The sequence below is a fragment of the Salmo trutta genome, chromosome 35 (assembly GCF_901001165.1).
Source record: "Salmo trutta chromosome 35, fSalTru1.1, whole genome shotgun sequence".
Taxonomy (NCBI): domain Eukaryota; kingdom Metazoa; phylum Chordata; class Actinopteri; order Salmoniformes; family Salmonidae; genus Salmo; species Salmo trutta.
The window spans coordinates 36,346,549-36,373,283 of record NC_042991.1 but is presented as its reverse complement, the minus strand read 5'-3'; the positions used below and the strand labels follow the sequence as shown (position 1 = coordinate 36,373,283).

The 26,735-nt window shown below is 44.4% G+C and overlaps 1 protein-coding gene across 2 annotated transcripts in view; it reads right to left on the bottom strand.

Moving 5' to 3' along the window:
- The window catches only part of LOC115175142 (synapse differentiation-inducing gene protein 1-like), a 99,385-nt gene extending 76,630 nt beyond the window's left edge, over positions 1-22,755 (bottom strand). For both annotated transcript variants that reach the window (XM_029734358.1, XM_029734359.1), the window contains exon 1: positions 21,948-22,755. The gene's annotated coding sequence lies outside the window, so the exon portion shown is untranslated. The remainder of the gene's footprint in view (positions 1-21,947) is intronic.
- Positions 22,756-26,735: the final 3,980 nt, after the last annotated feature.

The following is a 26,735-nucleotide window of genomic DNA, read 5'->3' as shown; positions in this document are numbered from 1 at the left end:
TTAGTTAGGGAGCTGTAGGCTAGGGTTTAGTTAGGGTGTTGTGGACAGTAGGCTAGGGTTTAGTTAGGGAGCTGTAGGCTAGGGTTTAGTTAGGGTGTTGTGGACAGTAGGCTAGGGTTTAGTTAGGGAGCTGTAGGCTAGGGTTTAGTTAGGGTGTTGTGGACAGTAGGCTAGGGTTTAGTTAGGGAGCTGTAGGCTAGGGTTTAGTTAGGGTGTTGTGGACAGTAGGCTAGGGTTTAGTTAGGGAGCTGTAGGCTAGGGTTTAGTTAGGGTGTTGTGGACAGTAGGCTAGGGTTTAGCTAGGGAGCTGTAGGCTAGGGTTTAGTTAGGGTGTTGTGGACAGTAGGCTAGGGTTTAGTTAGGGAGCTGTAAGCTAGGGTTTAGTTAGGGTGTTGTGGACAGTAGGCTAGGGTTTAGTTAGGGAGCTGTAGGCTAGGGTTTAGTTAGGGTGTTGTGGTCAGTAGGCTAGGGTTTAGCTAGGGAGCTGTAGGCTAGGGTTTAGTTAGGGTGTTGTGGACGGTAGGCTAGGGTTTAGCTAGGGAGCTATGGACAGTAGGCTTTGGGTTTAGTTAGGGTGTTGTGGACGGTAGGCTAGGGTTTAGCTAGGGAGCTGTAGGCTAGGGTTTAGTTAGGGTGTTGTGGACGGTAGGCTAGGGTTTAGCTAGGGAGCTGTAGGCTAGGGTTTAGTTAGTGTGTTGTGGACGGTAGGCTAGGGTTTAGCTAGGGAGCTGTAGGCTAGTGTTTAGTTAGGGTGTTGTGGACGGTAGGCTAGGGTTTAGCTAGGGAGCTGTAGGCTAGGGTTTAGTTAGGGTGTTGTGGACGGTAGGCTAGGGTTTAGCTAGGGAGCTGTAGGCTAGGGTTTAGTTAGGGTGTTGTGGACGGTAGGCTAGGGTTTAGCTAGGGAGCTGTAGGCTAGGGTTTAGTTAGGGTGTTGTGGACGGTAGGCTAGGGTTTAGCTAGGGAGCTGTAGGCTAGGGTTTAGTTAGGGTGTTGTGGACGGTAGGCTAGGGTTTAGCTAGGGAGCTGTAGGCTAGGGTTTAGTTAGGGTGTTGTGGACAGTAGGCTAGGGTTTAGCTAGGGAGCTGTAGGCTAGGGTTTAGTTAGGGCGTTGTGGACGGTAGGCTAGGGTTTAGCTAGGGAGCTGTAGGCTAGGGTTTAGTTAGGGTGTTGTGGACGGTAGGCTAGGGTTTAGCTATGGACAGTAGGCTTTGGGTTTAGTTAGGGTGTTGTGGACGGTAGGCTAGGGTTTAGCTAGGGAGCTGTAGGCTAGGGTTTAGTTAGGGTGTTGTGGACGGTAGGCTAGGGTTTAGCTAGGGAGCTATGGACAGTAGAATTTGGGTTTAGTTAGGGTGTTGTGTACGGTAGGCTAGGGTTTAGCTTGGGAGCTATGGACAGTAGGCTTTGGGTTTAGTTAGGGTGTTGTGGACGGTAGGCTAGGGTTTAGCTTGGGAGCTATGGACAGTAGGCTTTGGGTTTAGTTAGGGTGTTGTGGACGGTAGGCTAGGGTTTAGCTTGGGAGCTATGGACAGTAGGCTTTGGGTTTAGCTAGACCATTGTGGACGGTAGGCTAGGGTTTAGCTTGGGAGCTATGGACAGTAGGCTTTGGGTTTAGATAGACCATTGAGGACGGTAGGCTAGTGTTTAGCTAGGGAGCTATGGACAGTAGGCTTTGGGTTTAGTTAGGGTGTTGTGGACGGTAGGCTAGGGTTTAGCTTGGGAGCTATGGACAGTAGGCTTTGGGTTTAGTTAGGGTGTTGTGGACGGTAGGCTAGGGTTTAGCTTGGGAGCTATGGACAGTAGGCTTTGGGTTTAGCTAGACCTTTGTGGACGGTAGGCTAGGGTTTAGCTTGGGAGCTATGGACAGTAGGCTTTGGGTTTAGATAGACCATTGTGGACGGTAGGCTAGGGTTTAGCTTGGGAGCTATGGACAGTAGGCTTTGGGTTTAGCTAGGGTGTTGTGGACTGTAGGCTAGGGTTTAGCTTGGGAGCTATGGACAGTAGGCTTTGGGTTTAGTTAGGGTGTTGTGGACGGTAGGCTAGGGTTTAGCTAAGGAGCTATGGACAGTAGGCTTTGGGTTTAGTTAGGGTGTTGTGGACGGTAGGCTAGGGTTTAGCTTGGGAGCTATGGACAGTAGGCTTTGGGTTTAGTTAGGGTGTTGTGGACGTTAGACTAGGGTTTAGCTAGGGAGCTATGGACAGTAGGCTTTGGGTTTAGTTAGGGTGTTGTGGACGGTAGGCTAGGGCTTAGCTAGGGAGCTATGGACAGTAGGCTTTGGGTTTAGTTAGGGTGTTGTGGACGGTAGGCTAAGTTTTAGCTAAGGAGCTATGGACAGTAGGCTTTGGGTTTAGTTAGGGTGCTGTGGACGGTAGGCTAGGGTTTAGCTTGGGAGCTATGGACAGTAGGCTTTGGGTTTAGTTAGGGTGTTGTGGACGGGGATGGCTGATGAGCTCAGGCTCCGAGGGTTGCCAGTGCTAGCCACATGTTTTTTTTTTTAAATTTAATATGTTTAACCTATCCCAAACCTTAACCCTTATACGGAATGAATGTCTACATTTAATCTTCGAAATTTGATGTTCATGGACAAACATCTGATTCTGCAGTTAGACTCAACACTCACAGGTACAAATGTGCAGACAGCCACACACACACACACACACACACACACACACACACACATACACACACACATGCAGACAGCCACACACACACACACACACACACACATGCAGACAGCCACACACACACACACACACACATGCAGACACACACACACACATGCAGACACACACGCACACACATGTTATGTTATTCTGTTCTCTTGGGGAACTAAAATGAATTTCCATTCAAAATCTTATTTTCCCTAACCGTTAATACTAAACCTAACTCAAACCATTACCCTTACCATAACACTAACCCTAATCTTAACCCATAACCCTTAACCCTAACCACTAACCCCTTACCCTAGCCCTAATTCTAACCCTAACTGTAACCCTAACCCTAACCCTAAACCTAACCCTTAAACTTAAAATAGCGTTCGTCCTCATGGGGACGTGGGAAATGTTCCGACGAGGGATCATTTTCCTTGTTTTACATTTCTTGTGGGGACTTTTGGGTGTTTTAGGTCCCCACAAGGAAAGAATATCCAACACACACACACACAGACATGCACACGCACTCGCACACACACACACACACACACACACGCAAAGCCCATCTCCTGGAACCAGCTTAATCTGCATGCTCTGTAGAAAATACAGATATTTTAATTAAACACTAGGGCAAGGTGTGTTTGTGTTCTCTCTTGTGTATGTGCTTGTGTGTGTGCGTGCGTGCGTGTGTGTGTGCGTATGTGTGTGTGTGTGCGTGTGTGTGTGCGTTTGCCTCCCTCCCCACAGATACTGGTGTACTCATTGTTAAGGCTTGTTTAGCCTGCCTACAAAACAGAGAGAACAATGCAACACAACGAAGGAGGAGGAGGATGGATGCTATCACTCACTGAGGCTTTCTGCCTGAAGCCTTCAATAGGATCTGGCAGATACCTTCTGACGCCACAGACACTCTACTAGAGCAAGTGTTGTACTAGTGAAGCAAGTGTTATACTAGCTAGTGTGTAATAGCTAGCTAGTCTGTACTAGAGCAAGTGCTGTACTAGTGAAGCTAGTGTTGTACTAGGAAGCTAGTTTTGTACTAGCTAGTTAGTGTATACTAGCTAGTTAGTACTAGCTAGTGTGTACTAGCTAGCTTGAAGTGTACTAGCTAGGTAGTGTACTAGCTAGTTAGTGTGTACTAGCTAGGTAGTGTACTAGCTAGTACTAGCTAGCTTGTCTGTACTAGCTAGTTAGTGTGTACTAGGTAGTGTGTACTAGCTAGCTAGTCTGTAATAGAGTTAGTATGTACTAGAGCTAGAGTAGTAGCTAGCTTGTCTGTACTAGCTAGTTAGTGTGTACTAGGTAGTGTGTACTAGTTAGCTAGTCTGTAATAGAGTTAGCATGTACTAGAGCTAGAGTAGTAGCTAGCTAGTCTGTACTAGCTTGTTAGTGTGTACTAGGTAGTGTGTACTAGTTAGCTAGTCTGTAATAGAGTTAGCATGTACTAGAGCTAGAGTAGTAGCTAGCTAGTCTGTACTAGCTTGTTAGTGTGTACTAGGTAGTGTGTACTAGTTAGCTAGTCTGTAATAGAGTTAGTAAAATCAAATCAAATCAAATCAAATTTATTTATATAGCCCTTCGTACATCAGCTGAAATCTCAAAGTGCTGTACAGAAACCCAGCCTAAAACCCCAAACAGCAAGCAATGCATGTGAAAGAAGCACGGTGGCTGGGAAAAACTCCCTAGGAAAAACTCCTGAGAAAGGCCAAAAACCTAGGAAGAAACCTAGAGAGGAACCAGGCTATGAGGGGTGGCCAGTCCTCTTCTGGCTGTGCCGGGTGGATATTATAACAGAACATGGTAAAGATGTTAAAATGTTCGTAAATGACCAGCATGGTCAAATAATAATAATCATAGTAATTGTCGAGGGTGCAACAAGCACGTCCGGTGAACAGGTCAGGGTTCCGTAGCCGCAGGCAGAACAGTTGAAACTGGAGCAGCAGCATGGCCAGGTGGACTGGGGACAGCAAGGAGTCATCATGCCAGGTAGTCCTGAGGCATGGTCCTAGGGCTCAGGTCCTCCGAGAGAAAGAAAGAAAGAGAGAAAGAGAGAATTAGAGAGAGCATATTTACATTCACACAGGACACCGGATAAGACAAGAGAATACTCCAGATGTAACAGACTGACCCTAGCCCCCCGACACATAAACTACTGCAGCATAAATACTGGAGGCTGAGACAGGAGGGATCAGAAGACACTGTGGCCCCATCCGATGATACCCCCGGACAGGGCCAAACAGGCAGGATATAACCCCACCCACTTTGCCAAAGCACAGCCCCCACACCACTAGAGGGATATCTACAACCACCAACTTACCGTCCGAAGACAAGGCCGAGTATAGCCCACAAAGATCTCCGCCACGGCACAACCCAAGGGGGGGGCGCCAACCCAGACAGGAAGACCACGTCAGTGGCTCAACCTACTCAAGTGACGCACCCCTCCCATGGACGGCATGGAAGAACACCAGTAAGTCAGTGACTCAGCCCCTGTAAAAGGGTTAGAGGCAGAGAATCCCAGTGGGAAGAGGGGAACCGACAAGGCAGAGACAGCAAGGGCGGTTCGTTGGTCCAGCCTTTCCGTTCACCTTCACACTCCTGGGCCAGACTATACTTAATCATAGGACCTACTGAAGAGATAAGTCTTCAGTAAAGACTTAAAGGTTGAGACTGAGTCTGCGTCTCTCACATGGGTAGGCAGACCATTCCATAAAAATGGAGCTCTATAGGAGAAAGCCCTACCTCCAGCCGTTTGCTTAGAAATTCTAGGGACAATTAGGAGGCCTGCGTCTTGTGACCGTAGCGTACGTGTAGGTATGTACGGCAGGACCAAATCGGAAAGATAGGTAGGAGCAAGCCCATGTAATGCTTTGTAGGTTAGCAGTAAAACCTTGAAATCAGCCCTTGCCTTAACAGGAAGCCAGTGTAGGGAGGCTAGCACTGGAGTAATATGATCAAATTTTTTGGTTCTAGTCAGGATTCTAGCAGGCGTATTTAGCACTAACTGAAGTTTGTTTAGTGCTTTATCCGGGTAGCCGGAAAGTAGAGCATTGCAGTAGTCTAGCCTAGAAGTAACAAAAGCATGGATTAATTTTTCTGCATCATTTTTGGACAGAAAGTTTCTGATTTTTGCAATGTTACGTAGATGGAAAAAAGCTGTCCTTGAAGCAGTCTTGATATGTTCTTCAAAAGAGAGATCAGGGTCCAGAGTAACGCCGAGGTCCTTCACAGTTTTATTTGAAACGACTGTACAACCATCCAGATTAATTGTCAGATTCAACAGAAGATCTCTTTGTTTCTTGGGACCTAGGACAAGCATCTCTGTTTTGTCCGAGTTTAAAAGCAGAAAATTTGCAGCCATCCACTTCCTTATGTCTGAAACACAGGCTTCTAGCGAGGGCAATTTTGGGGCTTCACCATGTTTCATTGAAATGTACAGCTGTGTGTCGTCCGCATATCAGTGAAATTTAACATTATGTTTTCGAATGACATCCCCAAGAGGTAAAATATATAGTGAAAACAATAGTGGTCCTAGAACGGAACCTTGAGGAACACCGAAATTTACAATTGATTTGTCAGAGGACGAACCATTCACAGAGACAAACTGATATCTTTCCGACAGATAAGATCTAAACCAGGCCAGAACTTGTCCATGTAGACCAATTTGGGTTTCCAATCTCTCCAAAAGAATGTGGTGATCGATGGTATCAAAAGCGGCACTAAGATCTAGGAGCATGAGGACAGATGCAGAGCCTCGGTCTGACGTCATTAAAAGGTCATTTACCACCTTCACAAGTGCAGTCTCAGTGCTATGATGGGGTCTAAAACCAGACTGAAGCGTTTCGTATACATTGTTTGTCTTTAGGAAGGCAGTGAGTTGCTGCGCAACAACTTTTTCTAAAATTTTTGAGAGGAATGGAAGATTCGATATAGGCCGATAGTTTTTTATAATTTCTGGGTCAAGATTCGGCTTTTTCAAGAGAGGCTTTATTACTGCCACTTTTAGTGAGCTTGGTACACATCCGGTGGATAGAGAGCCGTTTATTATGTTCAACATAGGAGGGCCAAGCACAGGAAGCAGCTCTTTCAGTAGTTTAGTTGGAATAGGGTCCAGTATGCAGCTTGAGGGTTTGGAGGCCATGATTATTTTCATCATTATGTCAAGAGATATAGTACTAAAACACTTTAGTATCTCCCTTGATCCTAGGTCCTGGCAGAGTTGTGCAGACTCTGGACAATGAAGCCCTGGAGGAATACCCAGATTTAAAGAGGAGTCCGTAATTTGCTTTCTAATGATCATGATCTTTTCCTCAAAGAAGTTCATAAATTTATTACTGCTGAAGTGAAAGCCATCCTCCATTTGCGAATGCTGCTTTTTAGTTAGCTTTGCGACAGTGTCAAAAAGAAATTTCGGATTGTTCTTATTTTCCTCAATTAAGTTGGAAAAATAGGATGATCGTGCAGCAGTGAGGGCTCTTCGATACTGCGCGGTACTGTCTTTCCAAGCTAGTCGGAAGACTTCCAGTTTAGTGTGGCGCCATTTCCGTTCCAATTTTCTGGAAGCTTGCTTCAGAGCTCGTGTATTTTCTGTATACCAGGGAGCTAGTTTCTTATGACAGATGTTTTTAATTTTTAGGGGTGCAACTGCATCTAGGGTATTGCGCAAGGTTGAATTGAGTTCCTCGGTTAGGTGGTTAACTGATTCTTGTCCTCTGACGTCCTTGGGTAGGCAGAGGGAGTCTGGAAGGGCATCAAGGAATCTTTGGGTTGTCTGAGAATTTATAGCACGACTTTTAATCTTCCTTGGTTGGGGTCTGAGCAGATTATTTGTTGCAATTGTAAACGCAATAAAATGGTGGTCCGATAATCCAGCATTATGAGGAAAAACATTAAGATCCACAACATTTATTCCATGGGACAAAACTAGGTCCAGAGTATGACTGTGGCAGTGAGTAGGTCCAGAGACATGTTGGACAAAACCCACTGAGTCGATGATGGCTCCGAAAGCCTTTTGGAGTGGGTCTGTGGACTTTTCCATGTGAATGTTAAAGTCTCCAAAAATTAGAATATTATCTGCTATGACTACAAGATCCGATAGGAATTCAGGGAACTCAGTAAGGAACACTGCATATGGCCCAGGAGGCCTGTAAACAGTAGCTATAAAAAGTGATTGAGTAGGCTGCATAGATTTCATGACTAGAAGCTCAAAAGACGAAAACGTCATTGTTTTTTTTTTTGTAAATTGAAATTTGCTATCGTAAATGTTAGCAACACCTCCGCCTTTGCCGGATGCACGGGGGGTTTGGTCACTAGTGTAACCAGGGGGTGAGGCCTCATTTAACACAGTAAATTCATCAGTCTTAAGCCATGTTTCAGTCAGGCCAATCACATCAAGATTATGATCAGTGATTAGTTCATTGACTATAACTGCCTTGGAAGTGAGGGATCTAACATTAAGTAACCCAATTTTGAGATGTGAAGTATCACAATCTCTTTCAATAATGGCAGGAATGGAGGAGGTCTTTATACTAGTAAGATTACTGAAGCGAACACCGCCATTTTTAATTTTGCCCAACCAAGATCGAGGCACAGACACGGTCTCAATGGGGAAAGCTGAGCTGACTACGCTAACTGTGCTAGTGGCAGACTCCACTAAGCTGGCAGGCTGGCTAACAGCCTGTTGCCTGGCCTGCACCCTATTTCATTGTGGAGCTAGAGGAGTTAGAGCCCTGTCTATGTTCGTAGATAAGATGAGAGCACCCCTCCAGCTAGGATGGAGTCCGTCACTCCTCAGCAGGCCAGGCTTGGTCCTGTTTGTGGGTGAATCCCAGAAAGAGGGCCAGTTATCTACAAATTCTATCTTTTGGGAGGGGCAGAAAACAGTTTTCATCCAGCGATTGAGTTGTGAGACTCTGCTGTAGAGCTCATCACTCCCCCTAACTGGGAGGGGGCCAGAGACAATTAATCGATGCCGACACATCTTTCTAGCTGATTTACATGCTGAAGCTATGTTGCGCTTGGTGACCTCTGACTGTTTCATCCTAACATCGTTGGTGCCGACGTGGATAACAATATCTCTATACTCTCTACACTCGCCAGTTTTAGCTTTAGCCAGCACCGTCTTTAGATTAGCCTTAACGTCGGTAGCCCTGCCCCCTGGTAAACAGTGTATGATCGCTGGATGATTAGTTTTAAGTCTAATACTGCGGGTAATGGAGTCGCCAATGACTAGGGCTTTCAATTTGTCAGAGCTAATGGTGGGAGCCGTCGGCGTCTCAGACCCCACAACGGGAGGAGCAGAGACCAGAGAAGTCTCGGCCTCCGACTCCGACTCGCTTAATGGGGAGAACCGGTTGAAAGTTTCTGTCGGCTGAATAAGCGACACCGGTTGAGCATTCCTACAGCGTTTCCCTCCAGAAGCCATGAGAAAGATGTCCGGCTGCGGGGACCGTGCGAGGGGGTTTATACTAACGTTACTATCTGTACTTGCTGGTGGCACAGACGCTGTTTCATCCTTTCCTACACTGAAATGACCCTTGCCTAACGATTTCGTCTGAAGCTGGGCTTGCAGCACAGCTATCCTTGCCGTAAGGCGATCGTTCTCCTGTATATTATGAGTACAACGACTGCAATTAGAAGGCATCATGTTAATGTTACTTAGCTTCGGCTGTTTGAAGTCCTGACGAACCATGTCCAGATAAAACCTCCGGGGTAGGAAAGTTGAAGGAAAAAAAAAAAAAAAAAGTTGAGTGAGGGAAAAAGTAAAAATATACGGTAATGAAAAAGTAAAAACCGTCAGGTAGCAAAGTAAAAACAGCAACAAAAACGCACAGCAGCGTAAACAAGTCTGCAAGTTGTGACCGGAAGCAGCTCTGATTGGAGGGCTCGCATCTACTACTCTAGCTCTAGTATGTACTAGAGCTAGAGTAGTAGCTAGCTAGTCTGTACTAGCTTGTTAGTGTGTACTAGGTAGTGCTGTACTAACTATTACTAGCTAGTTAGTGTGTACTAGGTAGTGTGTACTAGTTAGCTAGTCTGTAATAGAGTTAGTATGTACTAGAGCTAGAGTAGTAGCTAGTCTGTACTAGCTAGTTAGTGTGTACTAGGTAGTGTGTACTAGTTAGCTAGTCTGTAATAGAGTTAGTATGTACTAGAGTTAGTGTAGTAGCTAGCTAGCTGCACTAGCAACAGTGGTTAACATAACACCCTGGACCAGAGTTAGTGCGCCGACTGGTATGTGCGTAGCACACTGACACCCTAGAACAAAGCTACTGACTCACACGATACAGGAGACCAACTAACGTCTGCAGGTTGCACGCGCACATCTGAGATGCTAAAATACCATCTGAGATGCTAAAATACCATCTGAGACGCTAAAATACCATCTGAGATGCTAAAATACCATCTGAGACGCTAAAATACCATCTGAGATGCTAAAATACCATCTGAGACGCTAAAATACCATCTGAGACGTAAAATATAATCTGAGAAGCAAGTGCATGCTCTTTGAGGTTTGCAGACCACAAACCTCTAGCAACACACACACACACACACACACACACACACACGCCAAGCTCATTATCAGACTCGATGAAACTCGACCACACCAGCAGATCGGATCATTAGAATTATCGGTAAAGTCTACACCTGTTGCAGACGATTTGATCATTAGGATAACGATGGTTCACCCAAGAACATACATACATTAAAGTTGTCTAAATGTATTCAGTACAGGTAACTGGCAAAATAAAGGAAACACTTGAGTAAATGAGGTTTGCAATGTATATCGAAAGCAGGTGCTTCCACATAGGTGTGGTTCCTGAGTGTATTAATGAAGCAATTAACTTTGCATCACGCTTAGGGTCATGTATACCCAGTTGACCATTATTCTGCCGACCATGGCTAGAAAAAGAGATCTCAGTGACTTGGAAAAGGGTCTCTAAGGAGCATAGGAGGTTTAAAGTGTGTGTGTGTGTGTGTGTGTGTGTGTGTGTGTGTGTGTGTGTGTGTGTGTGTGTGTGTGTGTGTGTGTGTGTGTGTGTGTGTGTGTGTGTGTGTGTGTCTTAGTCATCAGGGGTGTCGTCATTACGCCGATTCTGTTGCAAAACTTTTGCCTCAGAAACCATTTACAACAAACGGAAAATGCAAACGAGACTTTCTTTAGGACAAATTCAGGTAGGTCCCTCGCAATTTCGTTCCGTTTGCTTTCGTTCGGTTCTTAAAAACAGAAAATGGTTTCAGTAAAGAATTACACCTCAGATCTCAACCCAATTGAACACTCATGGAAGATTCTGGAGCGTTTTCCACCACCACCACCAACGAAACACCAAATTATGGCATTTCCCGTGGAAGAATGGTGTCGCGTCCCTCCAATAGAGTTCCAGACACTTGTAGAATCTATGCCAAGGTGTATTGAAGCTGTTCTGTTTAACAATTATGTCTGGGTCTCTGTGTATAGGATTTAATGTGTGTATATTCTCTTTGTATGTGTCTGTAGCTCTAATAACATTTATGAGATTAATTAATTGATTATAATTTAGATCGTCATTATGGTGGGAATTGTTCTTCCAGGCACATACACTGCCGTTCAAAAATGTTGGGGTCACTTAGAAATGTCCTTGTTTTTGAAAGAAAAGCACTTTTTTTTTGTCCATTTAAAATAACATAAAATTGATCAGAAATTAGCTTTTCTTTTAAAAAAAAATGATATTCCTAAGTGACCCCAAACTTTTGGATGGTGGTGTATATTTCTCCCGGCCAGTCCTTTTCCCACACAACTTCATTTAAGATAGTTGAATGAGTTTCCTGTAAATAATATATATTATATTCCTTCTCAGTCAGGTAAATACAGATCATATTTTCTTATTATCTACTAAACCGACGCAGTTCTTGACACACTCAAACCGGTGCACCTGGCACCTACAACCATACCCCGTTCAAAGGCACTTAAATATTTTTGTCTTGCCCCGTTCACCCTCTGAATGGAACACCATACACAATCCATGTTTCAATTATCTCAAAGCTTAAAAATCCTTCTTTAACCTGTCTCCTCCCCCTTCATCTACACTGATTGAAGTGGATTTAACAAGTGACATCAATAGCGGATCATAGCTTTCACCTGGATTCACCTGGTCAGTCTATGTCACGGAAAGAGCAGGTGTTCCTAATGTTTTGTCCGCTCTGTGTATGCTCCTGTCTGGGCCTTTTTATTCTTAGAATAATGTTGTTGTCATCAATGGGCTTCGATATCCATACTATGCACAGGTAACCTAGGAGATAGCACCACCTGTACAGGAGCTATCCAGTGAGATTTTGTGTATGTATGTGTGTGTGTGTGTGTGTGTGTGGTGGCAAATGTGATTTGATTTGTGTATGCACTATGAGTGTTGCAGTGGGCCTTGCACCTCCTAACCTTGATTTGATTCATCTGATTACATGTAATCTGATAAAGTGCAGATTATTTCCAGTGGTGTTGACCCATTGGCCTTCCTGTCTGGCTGGATCACTAAAATAAAAGCGCTTTGCAAATCACAAAAATCAAGCAACTGGCCAATGAGAAGTAACACGATCATTAATACTGAGAATGAGGTCTAATGCTGAGAATACTGTGGTTCAAAAACCAATACCGAGGTGCTGTGGCACAAAAACATGTTCTTCCACAACTTAGCATTTATGTATTGATTTATGTGTCAAAGGACACTTATCTTTTCACTTTCTGTGATGCTAAAAAAAAAACGAAAAAAAAACCCGTTTTTGAATGATACCATGTTGGCAATGCATACTGTGGTATACATGTAGCTGCCATAGACAGACATGAGATGGTGAAGTAAAGGAATGTGGGGCAGGTCAAGCCTGGCCTGCTTGGCTGGCTGGCTGGCTGGCTGGCTGGCTGGCTGGCTGGCTGGCTGGCTGCAATAAACTGGAGCAGCCAGTCACTGTAGAATGATCAACTAAGGAGAAGATTGATTATGTTTCCAGTGACCTTCTAAACCCAGGGTTTCATCCATGTCTCATTCACTACAGCCTGGGAACACTACCAGCTCACTATCCCTCCTTTTCTTGCTCTATTGGTTTTCAATCCCAAGTGGCTCTCCTATTGTCCCTGCCCCCATCTTTCTCTGTCTGTCTGTCTGTCTGTCTGTCTGTCTGTCTGTCTGTCTGTCTGTCTGTCTGTCTGTCTGTCTGTCTGTCCCCCTCCCCTCTCTCTGTCTGTCTCTCTCTGTCTCTCCCCATCTCTCTCTCTCTCTCTCTCTCTCTCTCTCTCTCTCTCTCTCTCTCTCTCTCTCTCTCTCTCTCTCTCACACACACTTTGTCTCTCTCGGCTTAGAGACCTAAGTGGATCCTCTCTCCTGGATGGCTGCTGTCTTCAGTAACCTCTAAACCCCAGGCGATACATCATTCTGTGCCATTGGTTTTCTAAGCCAGTGGCTTGCAACTTCCCGCTCCTGCTTCGCTCCCCACTCCCCGTCTCCCCCTCTCTCCCTCTCCTTTCCTCTTCTCCTCACCTCCTCCTCTCCCCCCTCTCCCCTCGCTCCTTTCACCCTCCTTCCCTCTCTCCCTCGCACCTCCCTCCTCACCCCTCACTGGGTTCGACATAGTTCACCCCCCATGAATAAACCAGCAGGTCCGTGCTCCCAGGATGCACTGGGGCATGCCTGAACACAACAAGCTCCTCAGGGGTCCCTCCTGGATTAGCTTTATCTCGCCTTGCTGGTGTTGTTATGCCTCATTCCTTCCTTTCTGACGCTACCTTTATACCAGTCTCTAGACACACGCATTGTCCCATCCAGTTCTTTCTTCGGCCTACAGTCCCATTCTTTCCTCAGTATACTGTCCCATTCTTTCCTCAGTCTACTGTCCCATTCTTTCCTCAGTCTACTGTCCCATTCTTTCTTCGATCTACTGTCCCATTCTTTCTTCGGTCTACTGTCCCATTCTTTCTTCGGTCTACTGTCCCATTCTTTCTTCGGTCTACTGTCCCATTCTTTCTTTGGTCTACAGTCCCATTCTTTCTTCGGTCTACTGTCCCATTCTTTCTTCGGTCTACTGTCCCATTCTCTTCCTCCTCATCATGGTTCCCTCTTCCTCCTCATCATCATGGTTTCCCCTTCCTCCTCATCATCATGTCTCCCTCTTCCTCCTCATCATCATGGTTCCCTCTTCCTCCTCATCATCATGTCTCCCTCTTCCTCCTCATCATCATGGTTCCCTCTTCCTCCTCATCATCATGTCTCCCTCTTCCTCCTCATCATCACGTCTCCCTCTTCCTCCTCATCATCATGGTTCCCTCTTCCTCCTCATCATGTCTCCCTCTTCCTCCTCATCATCATGTCTCCCTCTTCCTCCTCATCATGGATCTAGCTGGAATACTGCTCTGGTCTAAAGCATTGCACTCTGTATGGAATAGGGCTCTGGTCTAAAGCATTGCAATCTGTATGGAATATGGCTCTGGTCTAAAGCATTGCAATCTGTATGGAATACTGCTCTGGTCTAAAGCTGTGCACTCTGTATGGAATACTGCTCTGGTCTAAAGCATTGCACTCTGTATGGAATAGGGCTCTGGTCTAAAGCTGTGCACTCTGTATGGAATACTGCTCTGGTCTAAAGCATTGCACTCTGTATGGAATAGGGCTCTGGTCTAAAGCTGTGCACTCTGTATGGAATACTGCTCTGGTCTAAAGCATTGCACTCTGTATGGAATAGGGAGTCATTTTGGAGACGGATTAGTCTACTGGCAGGATCCAGGCAGCCCAAACCTCCCTTTTCACACATCTGAAAAAACCATTCATACTCAGTGTTAGATATATTTCTGTAACTCAAATCAACTGTTACAGAAGTGTTACAGAGCTAGCCATCGACATCAGCTTTGTTTGTGTGTGTGTGTTTGTGTGTGTGTGTGTGTGTGTGTGTGTGTGTGTGTGTGTGTGTGTGTGTGTGTGTGTGTGTGTGTGTGTGTGTGTGTGTGTGTGTGTGTGTGTGTGTGTGTGTGTGTGTGCGTGTCTTACAGAACTATGCATTGACATCAACTTTATCTCTATTCTATTACCTCCCAGTGATGTGTGTAATCAGTTTGGGATAGCACAGAAGCCTAAAAGTCAGTGGAAGAAATGAAGGTTTATGGTTTAGGCATGAATGGATGGAACTGAGTTGTGTGAAGAGAGGCTGGCTGATGGATGGAGCTGAGTTGAGTGAAGAGAGGCTGGCTGATGGGTGGAGCTGAGTTGAGTGAAGAGAGGCTGGCTGATGGATGGAACTGAGTTGTGTGAAGAGAGGCTGGCTGATGGGTGGAGCTGAGTTGAGTGAAGAGAGGCTGGCTGATGGATGGAACTGAGTTGTGTGAAGAGAGGCTGGCTGATGGGTGGAGCTGAGTTGAGTGAAGAGAGGCTGGCTGATGGGTGGAGCTGAGTTGAGTGAAGAGAGGCTGGCTGATGGATGGAACTGAGTTGTGTGAAGAGAGGCTGGCTGATGGGTGGAGCTGAGTTGAGTGAAGAGAGGCTGGCTGATGGATGGAGCTGAGTTGTGTGAAGGGAGGCTGGCTGATGGATGGATCTGAGTTGTGTGAAGAGAGGCTGGCTGATGGATGGAGCTGAGTTGTGTGAAGGGAGGCTGGCTGATGGATGGATCTGAGTTGTGTGAAGGGAGGCTGGCTGATGGATGGAGCTGAGTTGTGTGAAGGGAGGCTGGCTGATGGATGGAGCTGAGTTGAGTGAAGGGAGGCTGGCTGATGGATGGAGCTGAGTTGTGTGAAGAGAGGCTGGCTGATGGGTGGAGCTGAGATATGTGAAGGGAGGCTGGCTGATGGATGGAGCTGTGCTGTGCTCTGTGAAGGGAGGCTGGCTGATGGATGGAGCTGAGTTGTATGAAGGGAGGATGGCTGATGGGTGGAGCTGAAATATGTGAAGGGAGGCTGCCTGATGGATGGAGCTGAGTTGTATGAAGGGATGATGGCTGATGGGTGGAACTGAGTTGTGTGAAGGGAGGCTGGCTGATGGATGGAGCTGTGCTGTGCTCTGTGAAGGGAGGCTGGCTGATGGGTGGAACTGAGTTGTGTGAAGGGAGGCTGGCTGATATAGGACACAATTGTGTGTTGGGGGCAGAGAGAATGATAGATGAAGAGAGACAGAGTGGGAGACAGAGCAGGAGACAGACACAGTGCCTTTGGAAATTATTCAGACCCCATGATTTTTTCCACATTTTGTTACGTTACAGCCTTATTCTAAAATCGATTAAAACAACAACGAAAATCTCAGCATTCTACACACAATACCCCATAATGACAAAGCCCAGAAATACCTTATTTACATAAGTATGGTGCATCCTCTTTTCATTGATCATCCTTGAGACGTTTCTACAACTTGATTGCAGTTCACCTGTGGTAAATTAAATTGATTGAACATGATTTGGAAAGGCACACACCTGTCTATATAAGGTCCCACAGATGTCAGTGCATGTGAGAGCAAAAACCAAGTCATGAGGTCGAAAAAATTGTCCGTAGAGCTCCGAGACAGGATTGTGTCTAGGCACAGATCTGGGAAAGGGTACCAAAACATTTCAGCATCATTGAAGGTTCCCGAGAACACAGTGGCCTCCATCATTCTTAAATGGAATAAGTTTGGAACCACCAAGACTTCCTAGAGCTGGCCGCCTGGCCAAACTGAGCAATCTGGGGAGAAGGGCCTTGGTCAGGGAGGTGACCAAGAACCTGATGGTCACTCTGACAGAGCTCTAGAGTTCCTCTCTGGGGATGGGAGAACCTTCCAGAAAGACAACCATCTCTGCAGCACTCCACCAATCAGGCCTTTATTACAGAGTGGCCAGACAGAAACCACTCCTCAGTAAAAAGCACATGACAACCCACTTGGAGTTTGCCAAAGGGCACCTAAAGACTCTCAGACCATGAGAAACAAGATTCTCTGATCTGAGGAAACCAAGATTGAACTTTTTGGCCTGAATGCCAAGCATCACATCTGGAGGAAACCTGGCACCATCCCTACGGTGAAGCATGGTGGTGACAGCATTACGCTGTGGGGATCTTTTATAAATACATTATATTGTGTAGATTACATTTTTTTGAATAAGGCTGTAACACAACAAAATGTGGAAAAAGTCAAGGGGTTTAAAAACTTTCCGAATGCACTGTTTGTGTAGCCTGGGTGCTGTTGTGTTTTCTGACATGGCCCTGGGGGTAAATGGTGGCTGATGAGAACACAACAGCTTCCACCTCCACCTGTAAGCAGCATGTCGTCTGTACAAGTGGGGCTATGGCCACTCACTCTGTACACTCCACTAGCAGGGCTGATACATATTGATACAGGGCTGCCGTGTGCTACAGGCTACAACCTTATTAGACAGCAGGCAGCAGCCAGCCAGGAAACATTTCCTTGTGTCAGCCTGCTGCCAATCAAGAAACTGACCTCAGCAAGCGAGGGCAGGCATTATCAGCCCAGCCCCAAGGCCAGCCGTTGAAGATGCATTAGAATACCGATGTGTCTTATCGGTCAGGGCTGTTTTTCCAGGCCTGCTTTATCCTGCTGCCACGACGATGAAGACAGACAGCTAAATTCTTTCTCTCTCTAGCTATGACTGAGCAATCAGTATTCTACCGTGAAGCTGTGACACAATGGTAAGATATAATACATGGCAACAAACAGAGGAGGAAGAAGAAGAAGAGCTAGACTAGTGAAGAAGAAGAGCTAGACTAGAGAAGAAGAAGAGCTAGACTAGAGAAGAAGAAGAAGCAGAGCTAGACTAGAGAGAAGAAGAAGAAGAGCTAGACTAGAGAGAAGAACAAGAAGAGCTAGACTAGAGAAGAAGAAGAAGAGCTAGACTAGAGAAGAAGAGCTAGACTAGAGAGAAGAAGAAGAAGAAGAAGAGCTAGACTAGAGAAGAAGAAGAAGAGCTAGACTAGAGAAGAAGAAGAGCTAGACTAGAGAAGAAGAAGAGCTAGACTAGAGAAGAAGAAGAAGAGCTAGACTAGAGAAGAAGAAGAAGAGCTAGACTAGAGAAGAAGAAGAAGAGCTAGACTAGAGAAGAAGAAGAAGAGCTAGACTAGAGAAGAAGAAGAAGAGCTAGACTAGAGAGAAGAAGAAGAGCTAGACTAGAGAAGAAGAAGAAGAAGAGCTAGACTAGAGAGAAGAACAAGAAGAGCTAGACTAGAGAAGAAGAAGAAGAGCTAGACTAGAGAAGAAGAAGAGCTAGACTAGAGAAGAAGAAGAGCTAGACTAGAGAAGAAGAAGAGCTAGACTAGAGAAGAAGAAGAGCTAGACTAGAGAAGAAGAAGAGCTAGACTAGAGAGAAGAAGAGCTAGACTAGAGAAGAAGAAGAAGCAGAGCTAGACTAGAGAGAAGAAGAAGAAGAGCTAGACTAGAGAGAAGAACAAGAAGAGCTAGACTAGAGAAGAAGAAGAAGAGCTAGACTAGAGAAGAAGAGCTAGACTAGAGAGAAGAAGAAGAAGAAGAAGAGCTAGACTAGAGAAGAAGAAGAAGAGCTAGACTAGAGAAGAAGAGCTAGACTAGAGAGAAGAAGAAGAAGAAGAAGAGCTAGACTAGAGAAGAAGAAGAAGAGCTAGACTAGAGAAGAAGAAGAAGAGCTAGACTAGAGAAGAAGAAGAAGAGCTAGACTAGAGAAGAAGAAGAAGAGCTAGACTAGAGAAGAAGAAGAGCTAGACTAGAGAGAAGAAGAAGAGCTAGACTAGAGAAGAAGAAGAAGAGCTAGACTAGAGAGAAGAAGAAGAGCTAGACTAGAGAGAAGAAGAAGAGCTAGACTAGAGAGAAGAAGAAGAGCTAGACTAGAGAGAAGAAGAAGAGCTAGACTAGAGAGAAGAAGAAGAGCTAGACTAGAGAGAAGAAGAAGAGCTAGACTAGAGAGAAGAAGAAGAAGAGCTAGACTAGAGAAGAAGAAGAGCTAGACTAGAGAAGAAGAGCTAGACTAGAGAAGAAGAGCTAGACTAGAGAAGAAGAGCTAGACTAGAGAAGAAGAGCTAGACTAGAGAAGAAGAGCTTGACTAGAGAAGAAGAAGAAGATTAAGAAGAGCTTGACTAGTCTCATGTGGCAGGTGTTATTCTAAACACAATTCTTCATGAATCATCTTCATCCTAAACGGTTCTCTGTACTGCTCCTATGCCAATGGTAAAGAACCTGAATCAAGCACATGAATCGTCTTCCTAAATGGTTCTCTTACTGCTCTCATATCCCCTTATTAAAATACCACTGTAGTCCTACAGTATGATCTTACCTGTTAACAAACACAGATGTGTGTAATAGAATGGGGAGTGTACTGTAGATTGATCCTATTAATAACTACCACCACCATCAAAGGAAACTGCCAACACAAAGTAATCAACACAAAGTAATCAACACAATGTCATCAACACTATGTCATCAACACTATGTCATCAACACAAAGTCATCAACACAAAGTCATCAACACAAAGTCATCAACACAAAGTCATCAACACTATGTCATCAACACTATGTCATCAACACTATGTCATCAACACAAAGTCATCAACACAATGTCATCAACACTATGTCATCAACACAAAGTCATCAACACTATGTCATCAACACTATGTCATCAACACTATGTCATCAACACAATGTCATCAACACAAAGTCATCAACACTATGTCATCAACACAATGTCATCAACACAAAGTCATCAACACTATGTCATCAACACTATGTCATCAACACTATGTCATCAACACAATGTCATCAACACAATGTCATCAACACAAAGTCATCAACACAATGTCATCAACAATATGTCATCAACACTATGTCATCAACACTATGTCATCAACACAAAGTCATCAACACTATGTCATCAACACTATGTCATCAACACTATGTCATCAACACAATGTCATCAACACAAAGTCATCAACACTATGTCATCAACACAATGTCATCAACACAAAGTCATCAACACTATGTCATCAACACTATGTCATCAACACTATGTCATCAACACAATGTCATCAACACAATGTCATCAACACAAAGTCATCAACACAATGTCATCAACAATATGTCATCAACACTATGTCATCAACACTATGTCATCAACACAATGTCATCAACACAATGTCATCAACACTATGTCATCAATACTATGTCATCAACACAATGTCATCAACACAATGTCATCAACACTATGTCATCAATACTATGTCATCAACACTATGTCATCAACACAATGTCATCAACACAATGTCATCAACACTATGTCATCAATACTATGTCATCAACACTATGTCATCAACACTATGTCATCAACACTATGTCATTAACACAATGTCATCAACACAATGTCATCAACACTATGTCATCAACGCAATGTCATCAACACAATGTCATCAACACAATGTTATCAACACAATGTCATCAACACTATGTCATCAACACTATGTCATCAACACAATGTCATCAACACAATGTCATCAACACTATGTCATAAACACAATGTTATCAACACAATGTCATCAACACTATGTCATCAACACTATGTCATCAATACTATGTCATCAACACTATGTCATCAACACTATGTCATCAACACAATGTCATCAACACTATGTCATCAATACTATGTCATCACAACACTATGTCATCAACACAATGTCATCAACACAATGTCATCAACACTATGTCCACTAGGCCCTAATCCTTTCTAACTGTGTTATCAGGAGCCATCATCACTGTCTCAGATTCCTGTACAACGCAGACTAGCATATTAAACACACACACGACACAGAGAGACATAGAGAGACACAGAGAGACACAGAGAGACACAGAGAGAGGCAGAGAGAGGCAGAGAGATGCAGATAGAGACAGAGAGAGACACAGACAGACAGACAGACAGACAGACAGACAGACAGACAGACAGACAGACAGACAGACAGACAGACAGACAGACAGACAGACAGACAGACAGACAGACAGACAGACAGACAGACAGACAGACAGACAGACAGACAGACAGACAGAGAGAGAGAGAGACACAGAGAGATAGACCGAGACACAGAGACAGAGACACAGAGAGATCTGAGAGAAGACGGTTATTTCTGTATAGTGCTGCTTTTCATTTTGAGTGAGAAGCATCCTTCCATTCACTGGGAGTATATCGGAGGTGTGTGTGTGTGTGTGTGTGTGTGTGTGTGTGTGTGTGTGTGTGTGTGTGTGTGTGTGTGTGTGTGTGTGTGTGTGTGTGTGTGTGTGTGTGTGTGTGTGTGTGTGTGTGTGTGTGTGCGTGTGTGTTGCTGCAGCAGCTGTCCACTGTATTCCCAGCCATTAGAACGCCTGACTCCTGCTGATACAACCTGACTATAGCTCTCCTCTGACTTCCTCTTGGCGACACACACGAGAGAGAGAGATACGGAACTGAACAGTGCTCCAACAAAACTGTACTCTTTTGATTTTGTCTCCGCCACTTCTCTGATAAGAATTAATTAATCATCTTGTGAGTAGTTCACTTAAGAGAGAAAAGGGAGTTGACAAAAAAATACTTTCTGTTTCATCTTCCTCACACAGAGAATTTAAGATCCACAGAACACCATTGCAAAGATGTTTGAATATTCAGATGTGGCACTGTCTCCCTGTAATTTTTTTGGGGCAGTTTACAATAGTCCATACTTTTCTATTTGGAATCAGTATACTCTTCTCATAAAAAATTCTGTGCAATTATTGTCAGGATGTAGAGTATACACAGTATGTTGAAAGCTACAGGGATAATGGATCTAGTATTTACAACAAAGGTGTCATATGTGTAGATATGTACACTTCAGGTATTTGAGGCTGTATGCTCATGCCTCAAAACCCACTGCAACGAAAAAAAAAAACAATTTAAAAAAAGTAACTCTCAGTGTTTCACACGCCTATAAACTAAGTCCTTATCTAATCTAGTAACAAAAATACACTGACTTTAACGACCAGTGATGGGGTAGACCAATTGCACAACACGTAGCATCCAATGTGCCAATATCCGCACCGTTCCAACACACAGGCACAACACAGCCTATGCGCAAAGTGCGCGCTTCCAATTTGGTTACCCTAAAAGCCACAGTCCAACACTATATTTTTGACCGTTTTAACATACAAGTCAATTTGCGTTAACAATGTGCATTTAGGCAGTTTATACATTTTCTCATAAATCAACAAGCACTCCTTTCACTCCGCGCTGAGATATGATCGTATGGGAAGAACACGACATGCCGCAGCTATATGGTTGGATGCGTAAAGAAAAGGACAGTTGGTTACTTTTGTAAAAATAATATCTAAAATACATGACATGTCCTTACCTGCGAATTCCTGACAATCCAAACGTTGTTTGACATGTACAGCCACTTGCTTGTATTTCTGTTGGCATTATTGTCGGTTGGTGTGAGACCAATGATAGTCCTTGTCTTTGAAAATGATTCACCTGATCTGACCGAGTCCGTTAGAGTCGTAATGTCACTGCGTTCACTTCAATGAGGGAATAGGTCTCGGCGTGGCAGTTGATATGTCGCCTATTGATTTCTCTCAACTCTCAACAAAAAAATTGATCTTGTTTATCGATCCTCTGGCTTCGAAATTAATGAGACGAAATAATACGATACAGGAGTAAGCTGCTGTCGCTGCTTTCTTATGTTCAGGAATGACATTTATGACGGATCAATTAGAAAACGGTGTAGCTCGCAGACTGATAGCCCCGGAGGAAAAGAGAAGAAACGTCACTCAAAACCAACTCGGTGTTCTCAGAGCGAAATGGCAATGCGTCTCCAAGTCCGCTTTCCTTGTGCAGGTCAACATTTAATAGGGTTCGTGAAAAATACACGTCAACGTGCCCTTGGCATGTATCTAGAGAGACTTGTAGCCTATAATTCGTTTTGTATGTGTTTATAAAGACATACTTTGAAGATGCTCTATTTTTTTTAAACAAAATTCTCACAGCCAAGTAGTATCGTCTTCCTTCCTTTTACAATTTGTCTTTATTTATTTTTGTGTGTACAGTTTGCGAGCTCCGTACAGTATCCCACCAGACTTGTATCCGTCCTCATCCGCGATAAATGTGTCATTTTATCGTGAAGTGTTCTGCAAGTTCATCCAACTCTCATGCCTAATGTTAACAGCATCCTGACACTGTTTGTATAATATGTTTATGTTCGCGAGTCTGGCAGTGGAAAGCCTATAGGTTATAATCACTGGCGTATTGGACACCCCTGCTGCCTCCGCAAGGGAGAACTGTATAGGAAGCTCTGGTCGTCGAGATACTGGAACAGACAATTCATTGGCAGATGAAAACAGATCAATAGTTCTTGAGGGCTCAAAAAAAAAAAGATTTATAAAAAGGCTGTTTTCTTCATACTGGTGAACTGGTGTTTGAGTTGTGTGGCTGCAATATCAACAACAGTCTTTTATATCTGGTATGTCTTGGTTTAAGTTGACTGCGTTTAAATTGTGTTCAGCGAAATGGACATCTAATGTACAGTGTGTCAGGAGATCTTCAGAAGACCAGGGGAGTCTCTCAGGTGTTTTCAGGGTGGACTGACTGTATTATTTGGTATTAATAGACTGGTTTACACACAACAACTTTGGATCCAAGCTGGGAGAGAGAGAGGATGGCTCATGTCATGCAGGTTCAGGTAGGCTATACAGGACAGTTGTATTTTTTTTTAAAAAGCTATTGGTTGCTGATTAGCATGATGTTGTATCACAAATGTATTTTACAATCTGCAATGTTTAAATTTCCAACTTTAATTACTGAACAAATAATGACATTATACCTACCAGCCAGCAGTCTTAATCATGACAGTCTTGATTAGCGTTGTGAAATGTTGGGCTTTGAGAAAACAATGACCAAATTGGCCTGCCGAAAAACATTTATGCATTAGCAAAGCTACAGGCGACATTGTCTGGCACCACAGAAAACCTATCAACGATTTGATAAGCAGCCGCATAGACATGTCTCAATTCCATGGACATTGATCGGTAGGCTATAGGCCTAGTTTGTAAGTGGTTGTCTTGCGATCAATTCGATTTAATTTTATTTTAGGAGGGCAAACTCCGAATTTACGGTTGTCCAGAGAAACTGCATTATGCCAGTGGATATAATTCCAAACTGACAACACCTAGGCTAAATTCAGAAGTTTCTTCTCAAACAGTGGACATTATTAGAAGGAGGGAAGGTACGAATGCCAATGTGCAGAGCATGGGTATGTTGTTGAAGTCAAGCGATGTGACTCGTGCTGCTTCTGGAATTTAAACTGCAGCACCAGAAAAAAATAGAACCATGGAAGGCAGTTGGAAACGCCCTGCTGCTGAGGTAGAGATACCCTGCTGCTGAGGTAGAGATACCCTGCTGCTGAGGTAGAGGTACCCTGCTGCTGAGGTAGAGGTACCCTGCTGCTGAGGTAGAGGTACCCTGCTGCTGAGGTAGAGGTACCCTGCTGCTGAGGTAGAGGTACCCTGCTGCTGAGGTAGAGGTACCCTGCTGCTGAGGTAGAGGTACCCTGCTGCTGAGGTAGAGGTACCCTGCTGCTGAGGTAGAGGTACCCTGCTGCTGAGGTAGAGGTACCCTGCTGCTGAGGTAGAGGTACCCTGCTGCTGAGGTAGAGGTACCCTGCTGCTGAGGTAGAGGTACCCTGCTGCTGAGGTAGAGATAATCTGCTGCTGAGGTAGAGGTACCCTGCTGCTGAGGTAGAGATACCCTGCTGCTGAGGTAGAGGTACCCTGCTGCCTCTACTTCAGCAGCAGGGTACCTCTACCTCAGCAGCAGGTTATCTCTACCTCAGCAGCAGGGTACCTCTACCTCAGCAGCAGGGTATCTTTACCTCAGCAGCAGGGTATCTCTACCTCAGCAGCATGGTACCTCTACCTCAGCAGCAGGGTACCTCTACCTCAGCAGCAGGGTACCTCTACCTCAGCAGCAGGGTATCTCTACCTCAGCAGCAGGGTATCTCTATTTCAGCAGCAGGGTACCTCTACCTCAGCAGCAGGGTATCTCTACCTCAGCAGCAGGGTACCTCTACCTCAGCAGCAGGGTACCTCTACCTCAGTAGCAGGGTACCTCTGTTTCAGCAGCAGGGTACCTCTACCTCAGCAGCAGGGTGTCTCTACCTCAGTAGCAGGGTATCTCTACCTCAGCAGCAGGGTGTCTCTACCTCAGTAGCAGGGTATCTCTACTGCAGCAGCAGGGTACCTCTACCTCAGCAGCAGGTGAATTGTACATTGTTGTTCAAATTGTCAATGGCAACACAACACATTTTAGATGACTAAACAATGATTAGCCTGCCCCCCATTTCATCCATGCAGTTTAATTAAAGAGTATGAGTGTAACAATAGCCAGTTATCAAGAATAGTACTTTAGTAAAAAGCTACTGTACACTTTGTGGTGGTCATTCAGGGAGATAGAAGCCATGGTATGTTGGTGTCTTGACATTTCGAAGAAACAATGGATCTGTCTTTTTTTTTCATTTCACACTTTTTTTCAATGTATTCCTTATTATTTACAATTGTAATGTTTTGTTTGGTATTGTCAATATGGCTGACACAGACTTGCAAACACAGTTCAGAGTGGAACCTTCCCACTCCATGGGCTATTTCCGGGGATTCTGGGAATACTTGTGACAACAATTCACTGCACTGCATTCTAGAATGTGTTTCAATTCACAGCACTGCATTCTAGAATGTGTTTCAGTTCACAGCACTGCATTATAGAATGTGTTTCAATTCACAGCACTGCATTATAGAATGTGTTTCAATTCTCAGCACTGCATTCTAGAATGTGTTTCAATTCACAACACTTCACAATAACAGCCACACACACACACACACACGCACAAACACACAGTTTTGTATTTCTATCCTTGTGGGGACCAAAGAAATTGATTCCCATCCAAAATCCTATTTACCCTATCCCTAAAAATAACCCTAACCCTAACCTAACCGTAAGCCTAACCTTAACCCCAAAATGCTAACCATAATCCTAAACCTAACCGTAACTCCTAACTCTACACCTAACCCCTACACCTAACCTCTAAACCTAACCCCTAAACCTAACCCTTAACCCCCAAACCTAAACCTAACCCCTAAACCTAACCCCTAAACCTAACCCTTAACCCCCAAACCTAAACCTATTCTCTAAACCTAACCCCTAAACCTAACCCTTAACCCCCAAACCTAAACCTAACACCTAAACCTAACACCTAACCCTAAACCTAACCCCTAAACCTAACCACTAACCCTAAACCTAACCCCTAAACCTAACCCCTAACCTAACACCTAACCCTAAACCTAACCCCTAAACCTAACCCCTAAACCTAACCCTTAACCCCCAAACCTAAACCTAACCCCTAAACCTAACACCTAACCCTAAACCTAACCCTTAAACCTAACCACTAACCCTAAACCTAACCCCTAAACCTAACCTCTAAACCTAACCCCTAAACCTAACCCTTAACCCCCAAACCTAAACCTAACCCCTAAACCTAACCCTTAACCCCCAAACCTAAACCTATTCTCTAAACCTAACCCCTAAACCTAACCCTTAACCCCCAAACCTAAACCTAACGCCTAAACCTAACACCTAACCCTAAACCTAACCCTTAAACCTAACCACTAACCCTAAACCTAACCCCTAAACCTAACCCCTAACCTAACACCTAACCCTAAACCTAACCCCTAAACCTAACCCTTAACCCCCAAACCTAAACCTAACCCCTAAACCTAACACCTAACCCTAAACCTAACCCCTAAACCTAACCACTAACCCTAAACCTAACCCCTAAACCTAACCCCTAAACCTAACCCCTAACCCTAAACCTAACCCCTAAACCTAACCACTAACCCTAAACCAAACCCCTTGTGGGGACTGGAAAAATGTCCCCACTTGTCTGAATTTTCCTTGTTTTACTATCCTTGTGAGGACTTCTGTTACCTTCAAGGATAGTTAAAGACAAACACACAGCCACACACACATACTGGTGACAAATTGCTTATGTGTGTGGAAACATGACGGACACCATTCATCAACACATATCTCAAGCTTAGAGACATCCTGGTGAATTACTTCACTATAAACGGACGCACAGGAATTCTTTATGAAA